Raw genomic sequence first — 19,465 nt, forward strand, 5'->3', positions numbered from 1 at the left:
CTGTTTTATGGAATTTGTTTACCACCTCTCCTACATAATTGCTGTGCAGCCATGGCGCTTAAATCTCATTTCTTTCTCTTTAAAAGGAGTCTAATAATATGGGTTGTTTTCAGAAAATACATTCAAAGAACATAGCACCAAGCTTGGTATAATTCTGTACAGTTTCTGTGACTTAGGACTGTGGGGACCATGTGTGAATCTACTCTCTCAGAGTTGTAGACAGGAGGTAAGCATGAGTTTCATCTACTCTTACATCCCCATATATATCTAAGGGTTCTATGGTTTTTGTTCCTTATGATGGCTGGAGGAGAGGAGTACAAGACAGGCCTTCTATGGTGACTAACATTTATTTTCTGCATTCTTTAAATGTTCTCTTCTTCCTTAGAGGATCGTATTCATCTAGTGTATTTGTCCCTGGGGGCTGGGATGGGGAAAAAGAGAGCAAATTGTTTCTGCCTCATTTTTTCACAATATTTCTCTGTTACACTTAAATTATTGTTTTCTAGAACATAAAAACAATACCTTTATTATTTTGCTTCTAATTTTCTCTGCTGAAAGCCCACCTTCGGAGCAATATTTATTTCTTGATTGTGAGCCTGAATGGGGAGAATGTCACAGGGTTAAATAGATATGCACAAGAAAAGAGAGGGACAAAGGCACATCAGTTTGCCATATCACATATAGTCACTATCATCACTGTTATGATTATCATTGTTATTGAATCACAATTAGTTTAATAGACAAACATTTTTTATTGTTCCTGAAAGCAATCTATCCCCATTGTATACATAAAAGCCAACTAAAGCATGCTGGGACCACTCTGGCAATCATCTAGCAACCTGCTAAAATATTTATGGAATATCTCCTGGATCCTTCCAGCTCCCAGCTCCTGCCTCTTATCTTGTGGCTTTTCATATCTCTTGGTTTTGGTTTGCCTGCATGGACTTTGAGAGTTCTTACCTTTGATCCATTGACTTGTCCCCTCCTGATTGTCTTAGTGAACACACTCCACACTTGTTCTGTCTCCAGGGACGCAAACTTCAGCAAAGATTATTCTCAGTGAACGAGCAGATTCTTTTCAAGATTGGCTGATGAAAACGTTGCAGAGAAAAAAGCTTTAACTAGTTCCCACCAAAGTTTCTGTCTCTCTCTTTCTCTTTCTCTCTTAAAAAAAAAAAAGTCTGCTCCAAAGTATGCAAACATTTATTGTGAAACATATTTCCCCTTTCTATATAAAAGAATATAAACACATTGGCTGACATATGGGCCCATGTGTTCCCTCACCAAGGTGTGATGAGACTCAGAGCAGCATATGCGCCAGGTGATAGTGAGCTTGCCACAGTGTGGGTGGGAATGCTGCCGTGTTGTGAAGCAGGTGCACGAAAGCCCATGTGAATAGAAGGCCCCATGAAGTGAAATTGTGGTTACTCAGACCCACAGCTCTAACACAGGACTATTAGGTACAGATTCAACTCTGTACTTAGCACCTTCACTGTGAACTTAGTGAACTTTAGGACTTATTAAGTCACAAAAATCACCTTGCAGGATGGAAATTATACCTACACAGCTGAGAACTTAAAGAAATTTGGTTAACTTTCTACAGTGGTTGTTTTCAAATTTTAGCATCAGAAGAATTGCCTGGAAGACTGTTAGAACACAGACTGCTGGGCATGACCTCTCCTGCCCCCAGAGTTTCTGAGTCAGTGGTTCTGGGGTGAGGCTGTATAATATGTGCTTCTAACCTATTTCCAGGTGATGCTGCTGCTGCTGGTCCAGAAACCACACTTTGAAAAACAATTTTCCAGCATTCAATGCACCGTGCTGAGGTCTAAAACCCCAATAGACTGAAGTATGAAACATCGGTGCTATTAGTCAAAACCGGGAAAACCACATCAGTCATTATGTTCAAGAGGCAGAGACAAGGCAGAAAATTGGACACCATGCCAATGAAGCTGGAATAGTGCTAAGAGTGGGGAATCAAGTCAAAGGCTTGAGGCAATTGTCACAGGCATATCCAGACTCCCCACCACCGGGTTTAAATGACTGCCAGAGATGAGATGTTGGGGTAGGTACATTGTAGTATAAATGTGCATGCTTAGAGTGGTCAGGATAAGATACCAGTTTTTGACTTTTAAATGTTTCACTCTTACCTTTATCCTATGGTAAATTTAGATTACACCAGAAGACAAGAATTACAAACGGAAATGTTGAGTGTGTGTGTGTGTGTGTGTGTGTGTGTGTTTTAATAGTAATAGGTGAGGGGCGCCTGGGTGGCTTAGTCAGTTGAGTGTCTGACTTTGGCTCAGGTCATGGACTCGCAGTCTGTGGGTTCAAGCCCCGCATCAGGCTCTGTGCTGACAGCTCAGAGCCTGGAGCCTGCTTCAGATTCTGTGTCTCCCTCTCTCTCTGCCCTTCCCCCACTCATGCTCTGTCTCTCTCTCTCTCTCTCAAAAATAAATAAACATTAAAATTTTTCTTTAAAAATAGCAATAGGTGAGACTCCCTTCAACTCATATATTGAAGTTCTTCTAAATACGGGAACCTCACTGGTTATGGGGAAAGAGATGAGTTCAGGACTAAAGGTAACTGCCCTTGACTTTGAAGATCTAATAGTCTAGGGAGGTGCACCTGCCCCAAGTCAGACTGAGACACATGGCAGGAGGAGGGATTAATTAATTCTAATTTGAGAGAAGAGGCATCAGAAAAGCCTTCATGGAAGAGGTGACATGTAAGTGCACCTGACAGCCAAATAGGAATTTTATTGACAGAGACATTTGAAGAATGGTCTTTGTCTAATACATGGGAGAAAAATAATTTCCTCTTTCAGTAAGGGAATAATATTCTACCTTAGACTCATTTCCATCCATACTATAAGAAAACAATTTTTTTTTATTTTAAAAGACTTAGAAAATGAAAGTAAAAAAATAGAGGAGAGGGCAAATGGAGCAAACACGTCTTACAAAAGCAAAAAGTCTCTCTCAGTAGAAAGCAGTATGTATTATTCTCATCTCTTTCCTGCTTACAACCCTCATAGGAGAACTTAATTTAGAGCTGTCGAATTTCCAGAATTCCACTGTGTATGTGCACAAACGTTTTAGAGTCAGAGTGTAAAACAAAGAAAGGGTTGTACCTTAGAGGCATCCTTTATGAATCCACGGGAGGTGTATTGGTTGGAAGTATTAGCTGCTACTAGCAGAATACAATAATTTTAATAAAGATTACTTTATAGTGCCCACTAATGGACTTGTGTTAGTCATCTAAGGCTATCATAACAAGATCCCACACATTTGGTTACATAAACAACAGAAATTTATTTCTCAGAGTTCTGGAGGCTGGAAGTTCAAGATCAAGGTAGCAGTAGAGTTGGTTTCTGGTGAGAAGTCTCTTCCTGCCTTGCAGACAACATCACACTGTGTCCTCACATGGCGTTTGCTCTGTGCACATGCGGAGAGAGAAAAGTTTCTGGTGTCTCTTCCCCTTCATATAAGGACACCAGCCCTCTCAAATTAGGGCCCCACACTATGATTTCATTTAACCTTAAGAACCCCCTTAAAGATTGATCTTTAAATACAGTCACATTAAGGGTTAATGCTTCAGTTAATGCTTCAGAATTTTGGGGGAACACAGTACAGTCTATAGCAGGCCTGTAAACTCCTCAGAACCAGATACTTATTTAGCTTATTTTATTTCCCCCTGCATTTCCTATCCCATTCCCTGGTACACATAGGTCATTTAACTTGAATGAAATTCACATTTACTTCCAGTGAATTATCCCACCAACATGATGATGTGGTCAGGCGAAATATTATTATTACCCCAAATTCATACATGAATAACCATGGTTCATAGTCAGTATACAGTATATGCTAGTTACTGTTCTAAGCTCTGCATGAATTAAGTAATAGTATTCCTATTTTAGTAATGAGGAATTGAAGCTCAGAAGAGGTTAAATAATTGTTCAAGATGATCTCTATTAAATGGCAGAACCAGCATCCAAACCCCAGTATCCTGTTTCCAGAGCTCATGCTCTTAAATACTGTGTTACATGTCTTGCCCTGAGGGCCACAGAAATCTTATGACTTGTTTAATATTTCTTATTTTGCACCTATATTGGTTTGCTGAGTCTGTCATGACAAGTTACCACAAATTTGGTGGCTTAAAACTACAGAAATGTATTCTCTTGCAGTTCTACAAGCCAGAAGTCAAAAAGTCAAGATGTCAGCAGGGCCACCTCCCTCTCAAGGTTTCCGGAAAGAATCTGATCCTTGCCTCTTTAACTTCCAGGCATTCCTTGGCTTGTGGCTCCAATCTCTGCCTCCATCCTTACGTGGCCTTCTCCCTTCTCTGTCTCTTCTCTGTGTATCTCTTATAAGGACTCTTGTCATTGTATTTAAGGCCCACCTGGATAACCCAAGGTAATCTCATCTCAAGATCCTTATTTACATCTTCAAAAACACTTTTTTTTTTTCCAAATAAGGTCACATTCATGAGTTCTAATGGTTAAGGTGGGGACATATCTTTTGAGAAGCCACATTCAGCCCACTATGGCACCAATAGCAGGCAAGGTCCAGTATTTGGGGTGGTATCAATACATTCTCTGCTTAGCACTTCTTTCTTAGAAACTTTTCCTCTTTCCTCCTCCCCATCTCATTCAAATGGGTACCATGATTCCCACCATGTAAAATATGCCCAACCCTTGGCCACAGTTAGTTGACCCATGGTGCATACTAACTCAAACTAATTCAAGATGCACCTTCCCTGAGTAGTTTGGATAGGAGAAGAAGAACAAGAACAAGAACAAGAAGGGAGGAGGAGTGGGGGGAGGAGGAGAAGGAGGAGGAGGAGGAAGAGAAGGAGGAACAGGGGGAGGAGAAGGAGGAGGAACAGGGGGAGGGGAAGAAGAAGGAACAGGAGGAGGAAGAGGAGGAGGAGGAGGGGGAAGAGGAGTTGTTTGGCTTGGGATCAAGAGAGAAAAGTGACAGAAACAGGTTTCTCAAAAATTTGGTTGCTCTTGAAAGCTGTATTTTCCAGAAAAACAGGGACCAGGGAGAAGCAAAAGAGGCACTGGGGACACAGCATTTAGGAGTCAGCACTCGCAGGGCCCTGAGAGTGAGCACCTCAGTCAGTTTGGGCCCTAAGTGCCTCACATGCCTCACCCAGATCCTGTTCCCGATCCTGTTTGCCAATATGAACACCAGAAGATTAGAGGAAACCATTGCAAAGAGAGAAGGAAGAGAGGAGAAAGAGAACATAAATAGACCATGCCGAGAAAAGCAGTCACATAGACAGAGAGTCCTCATCACATTCAAGCCATTGGTTGTAGTTTTCTTAAGCCTTAGTAAGATTTCTGTGATTTGATTCTATGAGTTGCTCCAGTGACCATATTAACTAAGATATTAATTATATATATTTATGTTTATTTTACTTAAAGTTATTTGGTTTGCATTTCTGTCATTTGCAACCTTAAGCCTTTGGACTTCTGATCTTAGCTTTCTCGTTATTTTCCAAGAGGGGACTGAGACAAAAGAGGAGAGCGGTTTCTGTGAAGCCATAGAACCTATGAAAGTAGAAACCCAGGTCTCCACATACCAACATCTATGTGGTGTGCCAAGTTACCTCTCGTAAACATGAAACTCATTTTCCCTTGCTTTGCTTTTTCATAAAATATGTATATCTCATCCTTTCAGCATGAGGACAGGAAAATAGGGAGATACTTTGATGATTTAAGAAAATCTATATGAATATTAACAAATAGACTGTGCCATAAAGAGCTAATTATATATATTTGGTTATTTCACCACGTACAAAGCGGCCCAGAATGCTGTGTTTATTCTTCTACTTCTGCTTTTCATGGTCTTTCTTCTTTTCTCATCTGTAGGTTTGAGTTAAATTGATTCTAATATGCCATTTTCAGTATTTTAGAAAATCAAAGTGGAAACAAATTAACATAGACTAATTGACACTTCATTTTTTTAAAACTTATAACCAAAATGATTATCAATTCCTTCTGTACACTCTTGATCTCACTCTCAAAGGAACCCTTTTTTTTTCCATCAGACAGAAAATAAAATGTCCTAAAGGGGCCACCATACACAATGCCTACAGAGTAGAATCTTTAGTAGAGAAAGAAAAGAAATTATAGAAAGCATTGAACGAAGCCAATTTTCTTTTGTCTCATTTGCTGGTTTTCTTATGCAGTGCGGGGGTTCACCTTCTAGCTATGTGCACCATCATCTTTGAAGTAATAACAAAAATTGCTGTTTGCTGTTTGCTGAATGCCTACCTTGGTCGGGACTTTTACATAGTCTATCTCATTTAATCCTCACCAGCCTCTTATTTGAAGATTAACAACTCCATTTTATACGTGAGGAAACTCAGGTTTCAAGAGGATGAGAACATGGGTTGCCAGATGCCATAGACCTGGAGAGTGGTAAAGTCAAGGTTGAAGCCCCAAAGCCTGTGTTCTTTCCATCGCACCAGACAGGGCCAGAGTGGGTCTGCACTTAGTAAGCATTGAGCCTGTACTCCAAGAGAAAAGGTAGGGGACTCACTATCCGTAGTGTTCTTGAACAGTTGACAGTGATTTGTTATCTGCCTGCATTTGTTTCAGAGTAGGAAAGTAATCTATTCTACTCAAAAGCAGTGGAGAATTCGTTTCCTGCTCCAAAGCCAGACCCAGCTCTAGGTTGGCCTGATATTTATTAAGTTAATAAATTTCCCCCTGTCTCTTTTTCTGCTGTAGTTTTTGTGCATTTTTCTTCATTTGCTAAATGTTTAATGTATTTTCATTTTCAAGCCTTTTCATAAGGCTAGTGGCTCCTTATTTCCCCTGGGCTCTCCTACTGCCTCAAATTGTTCATCACACGAGCTAGTGGAAATAATGTGTAATGGGGCTCAGAAGACTGGGTCTCTTTTTGGCCCTCCCCAGACTGTGAGACTATGGGCAAGTCCCTTCCACTCTGAGCTTCAGCATCCTTGTTTGTGGTGAAGAATTAGGTTTCAGACTCTAAGACCCTTGCCAGCTGATCCCTCTGCCAGTTCTGCTCCAAGCAATCTGCACAACCTCCTCTGTTGTGAGCAAATGTACGTGAAATACTACTTTCCTCATAGTTCTCTTCCCAAAAGGAAATCTCCCATAAGCTCTCATTCTCATGTAAGAGGAGGGATTAGTTTTTCTTCATACTCCCAGAATCTTTCCACGTCACTGTTTAACTTTCATTCACTTAATCATCAATTAACTTAATTAACTAACAATGTGATAGAAACTAGGGATTCAAAGATGAACAAGGCACACACCATACCCTCAGGTATGCAGACAGGCGAATAGGGAAAACGCAGAGAAGGGAACCTCTCTCACCACAGCAGATGCCGGCACCAAGCAAATTCTCCCAGAAGAGGCAAGAATGAAACTAAGTCTTTAAAGCAATTAAGGGGGTGTTTATGCACCCAGATTCTGCAATCAGACAGACCTAAGATCAATCCTGTCCTACATAATCAGTAGCTGTATGACCTTGAATTGGTTACTCTACCTCTCTATGCCTCACTTTTCTTCATCTGTAAAATGGGAATCACGGCACTAAGTTCATGGAGTCGTTAGGAAGAGCAAATAATGTTTATTTACTAAAAACGTGTAAGTGCATACCGTGTGCCAGGAACTATGGGAGGTTCCGAGAATATGTTAAGTAAATTATACGTTAAGTATGTTAAGAAAATTATTAAGACTATGTGTATAATAAAAAAATACCGGGGACCATCCTAAGCATGCTGCATGTATGAATTCATTCACTATGTATGCCTATGAGGTAGGCATTATTATTACTTACTATTATTCACTTTAGAAAAGAGGAAACAAGCTCAGAAAGAGTAAGTGATTAGCACAAGCTGACAGAACACTAAGTGGCAGATCGTGAATTCTGACCTAGGCAGTCAAGACTCTGGAGTCTATTCCCTTAACCACTCTATCACCAGCCCCTACCAGCCTAACCACAGCTCTCTGATACGTCTACACACTCCTCTGAGATTTGGAAATTCAGCAAGCCCTTGCAAAGCTGTCAGTGCAGTGGGGGAACACAATCAAACAAACAATATCATCAGGTATAAAGTCACCCTTGGGCTCCAGGGTGGACTTAGGACCCAGCCCTGACTGCTTATAGTACTGTACCTCCCTATCCCATAGAGATTGGGTCAGTGATGTACACAGGACCCAAATTGGCCCTGAACTTTCTACAGGAATGAATTAGTAGAGCTCTTTTCCAGGACGGTTGCTGAAATGGGACTATGTAAGCCAGGAGCTGCTGGTGGCAGGGCTAACAAGAGACAGGAACCAACAGAGAAAGAGGAAGAACCACAAGATCCTGAGGGACAAATCCCTGACAAGAACTTTCCCTGTATATGAGTCATTAAAAGCCCTGTTTCGTTGAAGCCAGATGGGCTTGGGTTTCTATTACTTGCAACCAAGAGTCCTCACTAGCACACTACGGAAATGATATGTAATGTGATTTTACACATAGTGCCACTACCTACCTGATGGCTGTGTATTTGTACAGTTATTTTTGAAGAATAAGTAGGAGTTAATCAAGTAGAGAAGGAAAAAGCATTCTCAGCAGTGATTGCTATGTGCAAAAGCATAAAATTGCAAGAGATCTTGTTGCCTGTTGTTTTTTTATTTTTTTTAATGTTTATTTATTATTGGGAGACAGAGAGAGACAGAACATGAGCATGGGAGGGGCAGAGAGAGGGGAGACACAGAATCTGAAGCAGGCTCCAGGCTCTGAGCTGTCTTCACAGAGCCCAACATGGGGCTCGAACCCACAAACCACAAGATCATGACCTGAGCCGAAGTCGGATGCTTAACTGACTGAGCCACCCAGGCGTCCCGATCTTGTTGCCTGTTAAAAAAAGACTGAATGTCCGTAACATCCAGATCTCATCTTCTTATTATCATCTGCTGACCTCCAGAGAATTCATCTTGATTTGAAAATTTTAGTATCTAGACCATAATTTTCCTCTTAATTTATTTCTATGTTCTGAAAAAATTTAGGTAACTACACAAATACATTCTAACTTACTATTTCTGCTATATCTGCAATGAATTGGCTGAAATTGTCAGATTGCTGATCTCGGTGTAACAGGTCTTTAAGATCAGTAATATATCATTTCTTTTAAAGTTTATTTATTTATTTTGAGAGGGGGGACAGACAGAGGGAGAGAGGATTCCAAGCAGGCTGTACACTGTCAGTATGGAGCCCAACACACGGCTCCATCTCATGAACTGTGACATCATAACCTGAGCCAGAATCAAGAGTCAGACTCTTAACGATTGAGCCACCCAGGTGCCCCCCAAAGGTATCATGTTTTTCTTTAATTTCACCAACTGTCTTTATGAGACTAGTCTAGTACACTCTAGAGCCCAGCCCTTTCTGATCAGCCTGTCTTTCTGCAAGTAATCATTATAGCTATTACAATCTCTATGTCATGATGAAGAAACAAAGCCTCAGAAAGTTTACCCAGTTGACATTGTGGCTAGGCTGTGGTCATTCTGGAACTTGAGCCAAGTGTGTCTGATTCTGAAGCCCATGTTCTTTGCACTACTCAGCCTTTAGGTAACGCTTTTGTTCCAACTGAAACACGAGACTTGGCATTAATGCTTTCTATCACCCATTACTGTTATGTGATGTCACAGAAATAAATTGTATTCATCCTCAAACTCCCATAAAGGCTTAAGGGACTGTATCTTGACTCTGCACAGAACACAGATTCCACAGTATCAGCTCTAGTCATCCACTGGGAAGGACTATGATAACAGATAATATACTACAATCAGATAAATTTTTATTGCCAATATTGGCTAACTGACTGTGGTGAAACCTCTTGGTTAGGTCCATTAGGAATGTTCCTTGATGGAGGCATGAATTCTTAGGTAATAATGACAACCATATTATATGTTTTATTTTCTATGCCTGCTTCCTTTTGTCTGCTTCTTCTATGATTTAATGAGAGGGTTTCTTTAAAATTTCCCACTGTTGGGTGGGAGGATGGCTAAAATAAGTGATAGGTATTAAAGAGCACACTTATCATGATGTTCGCTGAGTAATGTATAGAACTGCCAAATCACTATATTGTACAGCTAAAACTAATATAACACTGTATGTTAGCAATAATGGAATTAAAATGTAAAACTTAATAATGAAATAAAATAAAATAAAATAAAATAAAATTTCCACTTTAATTCTAGATCTGACTGCTTTTATTCCTGTTAGTTTCTGGTTCATATGTTTTTGAGGCTATGTTACCAGTTACATACAAATTTAGAATTGTGACATCTTACTGGTAGATTTACCCCACCCTTTTATACAGTTGTAGAAAACTCTGTTTATCTCTATCAATACTCTTTGCCTTGTAACCTACTTCGTCTGATATTAGTACAACTATACTGTCATTCTTATAATAAATATTTGAACAATATGTCTTCTTCCATACTTTTAACTCTGAACTTTGGTATGGATAATCTCGATAGGCTTATTTGAAAATGTTTTAATTTCCCCTTCATTTTATAAGGATATTTTCATTATGGTTATAATTATACATTGAAATGATTTTCTCTTAACACCATCAAGATGGCTCCCCATAATCTAGCTTCCATTAGTGAATTTTCACCAAATTGATCAGTCTACTCGGCACAATTCTAATCAAAACTCCAACAGGCTTCTTTGGTAGAAATCAGAAAGCTGATTCTAATATTTATGTGGAAATGCAAAGGAACTATAATAGCTGAAACAACTTTGAAAATAAAGAACAAAGTTGGGAAACTTGAACTATCTGATTTCAAGATTTACTCCAAAGCTTCAGTATTCAAGACAGTTTGGTGTTAGTTAAAAGCCTAACATATATATCTAGGTAACAGAATAGTGAATACATATATACAGCTACACATATATGGTCAATAGATTTCTGACAAAGATATCAAGGCAATTCAATAAAAAAAGGAAAGTCAGTTTAACAAATGGTACTAGATCAACTAGATAACCATAAAGAAGCAAATATCAGCAGTGCTTTCAACAATAGCCAAATTATGGAAAGAGCCCAAATGCCCATTTACTGATGAATGGATAAAGAAGATGTGTATATTCTTCTTGGAATATTACTCTGCTATCAAAAAGATTGAAATCTTGCCATTTCCAATGACCTAGATGGAGCTAGGGAGTATTATGCTAAGCAAAATAAGTCAGTCAGAGAAAGACAAATACCACATGATTTCACTCATATGTGGAATATAGGAAATGAAACAGATGAACATAGGGTTAAAAAAAGAGAGGGAGAGAGGCACACTAGAGAACAGCCTCTTAACTATACAGAGCAAACTGATGGTTACTGGAAGGAAGGTGGGCAGGGGGGATGAGTTAAATGGCTGATGGGCATTAAGAAGGGCATTTGTGATGAGCACTGGGTCTTGTATGTAAGTGATGAATCACTAAATTCTACACCTGAAACTAATATTGTACTGAATGTTAACTAACTGGAATCTAATAAAAACATGGAAAAAAAAGAAGTAAACTAAACCTCAGCTCTTGCTCCATATGCAAAATATACTCAAAACAGAGCATAGAATTAAATTTAAAACTAAGAGTATATGGAGCACTGGGGTGGCTCAGTTGATTAAGCATCTGACTTCAGCTCAGCTCATGATCTCACGGTTCATGAGATTGAGCCCCAAGTTGGGCTCTGTGCTGACAGCTCAGAGCCTGGAGCCAGCTTTCGATTCTGTGTCTCCCTCTCTCTCTGCCCCTCCCTTGCTCACTCTTTCTCTCTCTCTCTTCTCTCTCTCTCTCTCAAAAAATAAATAAGTAAATAAACCTTAAAATAAATCAATAAATAGGGGTGCCTGGGTGGCTCAATCAGTTAAGCATCTGACTTTGGATCAGGTCATCATCTTGCAGTCCATGAGTTTCAGCCCCGCCTCGGGCTCTGTGCTGACAGCTTAGAGCCTAGAGCCTGCTTAGGAGTCTGTGTCTCCTTCTCTCTCTGCCCCTCTACCTCTCGTTCTCTCTCTCAAAAATAAATAAACATTAAAAAATTTAATAAATAAATAAATAAGTGTATAAAAGTTCTAAAGCATAAGAGAAAAATCTTTGCAACCTTGAGGTAAGGCAAAGTTTTCTTAGAATATAAACAACATGGGCCAAAAAAGTAAGAAATGACAAATCAAACTTCGTTAAAATTTAAAAGCTTTGCTCTTTAAGATATCTCATTAAGAAAACCAAAAGGCAAGTCACAAATTGCGATAAAATATTTGGAACACATATATCAAAGGACCTCTACCAAGAATATTTAATGAATTCTTACAAATCCATAATAAGACAAACATTCCATTAAGAAAATCGACAGAGATTTAAACAGGCACTTTATGAACAAGGATATATTAATTGTCAGTAGGCATTTGAAAACACTCTCAACATCATTAAGTATCTAGGATATCCAAATCAAACCCATACACTATACTACAAACCCATTCAGAAGACTAAACTTCTCTTATAAAACTAATCCGATCAACAGTTGGCGATAGATGTAGAGCAGGTAGAATACTATTTCACTCTTGTTGGGAATAGAAAATGGTACAATCACTATAGAAAATGGTTTGACCATTTCTTAAAACTCAATACATATACCTAGCATAGAATGCAACTATTCTCCTGCTAGGTATTTATCCAAGGGAGTTAAAAACATATGTCCATGCAAAGATTTTTATACACATGTTCATAGTAGTTTTATTTGTAATAGACAAAAGCTAAAAGTAGTCCAAATGTCCATCAACAGGTGAATGGATTAACAAACAGTGGCATAATCATGCAAGGAAGCACGACTCAGTAACCAAAAGGAATTAACTATTTACACAAGCAACAGCGTAAATGACTATCAGAATTTCTATGCTGAGTAAAAGAAGCCAGGCAAAAAGAGTACATACTACATTGTTGCATCCATATAATATATTGTCAAATATCTAAACTAATCCTAAGTGATGGAAAGAAAATCAGTTGTTGCCTCAGGATGAGGAAGAAGGATAACATTTTTAATGTTTTTATTTATTTTTGAGAGAGAGAGAAAGAGACAGAGTATGAGCAGGGGAGGGGCAGAGACAGAGGGAGACACAGATTGGGAAGCAGGTTCCGGGCCCCAAGCTGTCAGCACAGAGCCAGATGAGGGGCTAGTGAACTGCGAGATCATGACCCCAGCTGAAGTCAGATGCTTGACCGATTGAGGCACCCAGGCACCCCTCAAGAATGTTTTTTTAAATCAGCCATAGATCTTAGTGTTCCCTTGAAAGTAATATGTATTTTTTTGTCTGTTAGGATTTTTTTCTTTGGATTTTCAGCAGCTTGCTATGAAGTGTGCGTGAAACATTTACCAAAAATCTCTATATTGACACATCTTGAGATTCATAGATTGCTTCAATTTCCATGGCTTGATGTCTTTTGTAAGTTTTGAATAAGTCTTAGGCCATAATTCTTCAAACATTCCTTTTCCTCTACCTTCTCTTCCTCTCCTACCAGATCTCTATGCATAAGTCAGACTTTTTCTTCATGTTCCATATTCCTTCGTGCTCTTTTGTACATTTTCTATCTTTTTTTCTCCCTGTGTTTTTCATCTTTTCTACTAACTTTTCTTCCAGGTAAGTGCTCTCTCTTCTTCTGTGTCAAATCTGCTGTGAAACCTATTAACCTCTTAATTTCAATGCTTACATTTTTCACTGTAGATTTTCTAATTATTATTATTATTATTTTGAGAAAGAGGGGTGGAAGGGCAGAGAGAGAGAGAGAGAGAGAGAGAGAGAGAGAGAGAGAGAATTTCAAGCAGGCTCCATGCCGGGCACAGAGCCTGACGCAGGCCTCGATCTCACAACTGTGAGATGACGTCCTGGGCCAAAATCAAAAGTCAGACACTTAACTGACTGTGCCACTCCTCTAATCACTTTAATAAATTTGTTTCTCTGATAAAATTTTCTGTCTTAGAAATCTCTAGGGATTTTGTATTCCTCAAGATGCTTGTCTTAGTCACATCAGGGTGATATAACAGAATACAGTAGACTAGGTGGCTTAAACAACAGAAATCTGTTTCTCATAATTCTAGAGGCTGGGATGTTCAAGATCAAGGTTATGACAGATTCAGTTCTTGGTGAAGGCTGTATTCCCAACTTGCAGATGGCTGTCTTCTCCCTGTATCTTCACAAGGTGGATAAAGGAAGCTGGGGTGCCTCTTCGGTTTCTTATAAGGGCATTAATCTCACCCTGGGAGTGCCACCTTCATTACCTTACCTAACCTAAGTACCTGTCAAAAGTCCCAGCTGTTAGTACCATAACATTGGGGGTGAGGGTTTCAACATATAAATTTTAGGAGGACACAAACATTCAGTCCAATGCCTTTTGCAAATGATTTCACTATTATCCATAGGGTCATTTTGTTGTGATGAGCTTAATTCATTGCAAGTGCAAGTGAACCACACTATCTATAACTGAGCTTGCTTTCTGATTACTGATTCTACGATGCAGTTCTCTGGAAATTGTTGTATAGATACGTATTTTTTTTTCTTCTAACAAAAATGATGAACCACTTTCCACACAAAAATTATTTTTACTATTTCACACAACCCCAAATATTTGAGTCACTTTACTAGATAAACTGAGTCATTTTACTGGATAAACAGATTCACCCACACTTTTTAATCTAGTTTGTTTTGTTTTGTTTTGTTTTGTTTTTTGGTGAGGTATCATGTCGGAAGAAAAGTGGTCTAAGAATTAAGAGGTATGAATTCCTAGTCTCAACTCTGCCACTTACTAGCTTTGTGACTGTAAGAAATTCTGTGAGCCTCCATGTTCACATTTTTCAAATGGGAACAATGGCATTACTTATTTTTTTCTCTTCCTGTCTTCAAGAGTATTTTAGGATATACGAGACAAAGGATGTAAATGTGCTTTGTAAAATCTAATGTGTAAAAAATAACTACTTGGTATATCTTTTAAATAAATACCAAGTAACATGCTCTGATATAATAATAACAATCTGACCTTAGAAAAATTTGGGGATCCAGGATTTGGACACAGATACATGACTCCAAAGCCAGTGATCTCAGCCATTATATCATATTATTTCTCAATGAGGCAATTCTATGAGACAGGATGTGGTACTTTTCCAGATAAATGCTGCAGAGAATACATGACAATTGACCTGATGTGGACCTAAAATAAACTGAAAATAACCTAAGCAAACATCTAAAAATATATTCTTTATATTAAATTTACTTTATTCAAACATACCCTGCTTTTTCTTCACTTCCATTATTACTGAACTTTTCTCTTGCTCTCTTTTATATTCTAGCCTTGCCTGTCAACCTGAAAACATCACTCTGATGTTTTCTTGCTACCAGCCTAAACTCCCTTTTTTGGGTATAAATCACATTGCTTTCAACAGAATCAGGTTCTTTTAGTGAAAACAGTTATTATATGAGAGAAGAGAAAGATAAGGAGAAGGAAAGAGGGCAGAGAGTGAATCTGGCAAAGCTTCACTACTGGCAAATTTTCTCAAGAGTTAATGCAGGCCAATTCCAGGTATTTTGTCTGCATATCAAGACAGGCTGGAGGAAGTAGATGAGGGCGGAGAGGAGAGGAAATGTTTGCAGATGTAAGAGAAATAGGTTTGCCCAGAAATGACTGGTCACCGAGGTTAAAAATCAGTAGGCAAAGAGGTATCTATTTCTGTGATTCAAAGATGTATCTGTAATTAACGATATAAAAATTATGAATTTGAGTGTGCTCCCAGGGCATTTGTGCTCACTCCTGCTACTTCTGGCCACCAACAAACCCCATTAGCTATCATCCTGTGTTCACTCGTTTACCTTGATCCCTGAGGCATATGAGTGTGTGATACCTATAGACTCAGGTGAAACCTGCACCCTTTCTTTTGAAGTTACTGCTTTTGTAATTTGAATACGATCATGTTTCCTGACTTGGATCTGTTCTTTCCAACATATAGACATTGAATGTCACAATAACTTTTATAATAAATCACTAACTAGAAATACCTCACTTTTCCATTGATCTAAGCTGAATATTAAGGCCAGTCATTGTAATTTAGACACCAGCTTTTGAGAATGGATATAAAAAGCCTGACAAAATCTTTATTTGGGCACCCCTGACTTTCTTTGGGGTTCAGTTGGTCACCAGTCTGTTCTGCAGCTTTAGTATGTATGTTGTGGTTACTAACTTAGTTATGAAGTCATCATGGGTGCATTTCATACCCCACAGGCTACATAATAGCTTTTATCTGTTCTAAATAAATGTCTGATTGTGTCTAGTCCAGTGGATTTTTTAAAGATGAAATGCCCCTGGGCACAACGTCTCTTTCTTAGAAAGCCTCAAAATATGCACACATTTATATTATGAAGTTCACATGACCTAACATGGTATATACATGAAGAGGGAGTCTTTGCTTGCAATAACAGAGTGTTCAGCATCCCCAAGATAAGTAAATGAGTATTGATTATGGTGACAGACTCATGTTCTAGAGACTCCCTAGGTGGGCTCTTAATGCCTTACTGAATAGCAGCTGCCTTGCTATTGGAAATAAAAGGGAAAATGACCTACGCAGGATTGTGGACTCAGAAGCATAGATGGAAGGCTTCAGGTTTTTATGGGATTCTTAGAAGATCTTCCAGTCCTTTTGTATATAATACATTGAGAGATGAAAGAGAAGGGGCACGTGGAGGTGCCATTCAGGAAAATCCATTTTGCCAAACACATAAAAACATTCCGTGTGTGCATTCTAAAGGAAATGGAAGCCATATGTTTTTGATTCATTTACATGTAATCCATCAAAATATTATTTTGTAAGAGATATTTAATGTCCAAGAAACCTGCCAAGCCTTCTTATAAACATTTTTTTTCCAAAGGACCAGCTGCATTAAGGCAGCTGTATAAGAAGTTATCCTTGAAAAATGGAACTGCTTTCAAAGTCTTAAGCGCATTTTAAACTTCCCAAGGGCAGCCTGGCATGATAGCAATAGCACAGGCTTTGGAGTTGGAAAGACTCAGATTTAAAATCTGGTTTACTTCTTATTAAGCATCACAAAAACATATTTCTATATGTTTATTTGTTTATTTAGACTTTAACTTGTGCCAGGCAGAAGATGCAATATTGAATTAGGAATACAATATTGGACAAGTAGAGTGAACAATATCCTTTCTTGTTATTAATGCACTTAATGAGCCTATATTTTCTTATTCTGAGAAATGGAGCTAGTAATGTTCATCCCAAAAGATCTTCAAGAAAATCATTCAGCATGTAACACAATGCCTGGCATGCAAAACACACTCAACAAAAGAAGTTCTCTTTCGTACTCAACCTCTCCATTTTTTTAAAATTCTTTTAATGTTTTTTATTTATTTTTGAGACAGAGAGAGACAGAGCATGAGCAGGGGAGGGGCAGAGAGAGGGGGAGACACAGAATCTGAAGCGGGCTCCAGGCTCTGAGCTGTCAGCACAGAGCCCGACACGGGGCTCAAATCACAGACTGTGAGATCATGACCTGAGCTGAAGGCGGATGCTCAATGGACTGAGCCACCCAGGCGCCCCATCAACCTTTCCATTTGAAGCCACTTTCCTTTACAATCTGTCTGCACACACACCCTCACACAAGGTCCTCAATCCTCTAATACCCACCAAGACCATGATCATTGGAATACCTCACATATATTTGGCTTATTATCTGTTAGGTCAAGGTGGCTCCTTTCTCAAAAGTGCAAAGCAGTATGCTTTAGACTAGAATTAGATGACAGTTTGTATTGAGAACAGGTTTTTTTTCCTCTTTTAAAGCATAAACTGTAGAGTCAGGATAAATTGAACTGAATTTTGGATTTGCCATTCAGAACCTTTTCATCCTGGTCAAGTTTCTGAGCTTCAGTTTCTACATCTGTAAAATGGGATTAAAATGGCCTAATATGTAGTGTTGTTAGGACAAATTAAATGGGATAAAAATGGATGGTGCCTAGCCCTATAATGGCAGTTATTACTTCCTGCAAAGTAAATTGAAATGTTTCATTTCGAGGGTTTCATGTTCAAAACCACAATATTGCGATCTTGTAGATCGTAAGCCGTGTAACACCTGAACTGTATACGCAACCTGATAACTTCATCAGCCCCACGCATGAAACACATGTACATATATACCCACTGAGTCTTTTAAAGATGCCCAGTGTTAAATATCTAGAACAAGAATGCAAACATATGATATGTGGTTTTCTATCCCTCATTAATATTTCCGTTGCAGACATGACGAATCAATCACAGAAAACTTTTCCAGTTAAGTGTATGCAGCCTCAAAATCCTTTTCACAGGATTTCACACAGCCACTACAAGTCACTTGAAGTGGAGAGCAAGGTACCTCATCTGTATCCCTGATGTAACTCATCACACAGTTTGCGTGATTTGCTCTCCGGAAACTTCGAGTCTATCCAACAAACATTTATTTAGCCCTTACTGTGTACCAGGTCATGGAGTTATACAGATAAGTAAGACATGACTCTGTCCATCAGGTGTACTGCAAGGCAGCATAAATAATTACCGCACAGAGATAATGAATTGCTACAGAGGAGCACTGAAGCCTGAAGGAAGAGAAGGGTTTTTTTTTTTTTTTTTCTTATTTGTTCACTCTACCTCGAGTACCTAGAATAGAGCCAGCAAATCATTCAGATCAAAATCTTTTAAGCAAGTGAATGAGAATGAATTTGCTGAGCACCTACTGTGCACATTTGATATTTGTTTATCCAGAGAACAATGAATACTAACTGGGAAAGTTGGAGGAAGGACACCAAAAGGAGAGCAGCGTTTTGAGCTGGATTTTGAAGGGTAAGATGCTCTCTGCCAGAGAGAAGAAGGAAGACATTCCAAGCAGAAGAAATGACCTAAACAAATACAAACAAGTTTGGAAATTCACAGCCTAAGGATGCTTTATATTTTTACAGATTTGGAATAAATGCCTTTCCCCGGCCACCTCCTAAGCTTGGACAGACATAAAAATAACAATGCCTGTGGCCAAGTGGAATAGAGAGCTAGGTCAGAGGAAGGTGGTGAAAGATGCCAAAGGGAGAAGCGGCTATTTGTTGGTTTTTGGACTTTACTAATGCTTTTTTTCCCAGCAGCCACTGCTGCCTGCTTGATCATTAGCACCCGAACATCTTGTTTGTTTCCACCAGACGGAAGTAATATACAATTATGCAAATTATCTTAACTCTAAGTATGGAATCACAGGCCAGTCAATAATGTTGATGCATTATGAAAGGGCAGCTCCTCCTGGAAGAAATAACACGAGGAGCCGATCATAAGCAAACATTTTGAAGCCTGCAGAGGACTGGTCCCTGCAGCGCAATCTATTATCATATTTCCACATAATTAGTTTGTTTTCCACTTGAAATCAGAA

This window comes from Panthera tigris, chromosome C1, assembly GCF_018350195.1.
Source record: "Panthera tigris isolate Pti1 chromosome C1, P.tigris_Pti1_mat1.1, whole genome shotgun sequence".
Taxonomy (NCBI): Eukaryota; Metazoa; Chordata; class Mammalia; order Carnivora; family Felidae; genus Panthera; species Panthera tigris.